The sequence below is a fragment of the Limulus polyphemus genome, unplaced genomic scaffold (assembly GCF_000517525.1).
Source record: "Limulus polyphemus unplaced genomic scaffold, Limulus_polyphemus-2.1.2 Scaffold98801, whole genome shotgun sequence".
Taxonomy (NCBI): Eukaryota; Metazoa; Arthropoda; class Merostomata; order Xiphosura; family Limulidae; genus Limulus; species Limulus polyphemus.
In genome coordinates, this window is record NW_013764397.1 from 207 (window position 1) to 861 (window position 655).

General features: G+C 33.9%; 1 non-coding gene across 1 annotated transcript; it reads right to left on the minus strand.

The window, feature by feature from the left end:
* Positions 1 to 563: 563 nt before the first annotated feature.
* Positions 564 to 636, minus strand: Trnav-gac. Its single transcript has one exon. It is a non-coding gene; the product is annotated as a tRNA-Val (tRNA).
* Positions 637 to 655: the final 19 nt, after the last annotated feature.

Here is a 655-nt window from a genome sequence, read left to right on the forward strand (position 1 = left end):
TTTTTGTTATTACTAAATTTCTGTGTATGTAATTTAAGTAAGTATTTTTTTATCGCTATCCAGATTTGTATCGACATTGTCATGAGATGTGTTGAATAACTGATATATGTTTGTTTACACCTCCTCTATAAGGGTGGGTTAATAAAGAAAAGAAAAAAAAAACATCCGCCTAACACGCGGAAGTTCCCAGGTTCAAATCCTGGCAGGCACAAAATTTCATTATATATCATAAAAGATGTCAATATTATTTAATATCATTGATTGAGGTTTCATTTCTTTCACGTAATTCTATACGATCGACTCACAATTTACAACTCCAAGCAAACCTAATTTGAGTCTCGTAGAAACTAACATTATTATTCTTTTGTGTTTTTCATGGTTTTAATTTTCTTTGAGGTTTTGACCAATTTTGACATATACATAAAGAGACTATGCTAAACGTTCATAAATTTTATATATTGGAAAAAACTACACGCGAAAGTCATTAACTGAACAAGAAATAAGAGAGACAAAAACACGTCCTAGGCAGCTGAACGCGCTAATCCCTAAGAAAATAATTCCTTTGTGCCTGCCAGGGCTTGAACCTGGGACCTTCCGCGTGTCAGGCGGATGTGATAGCCACTACACCACAAGCACTTATTTGCTACATTTGTTT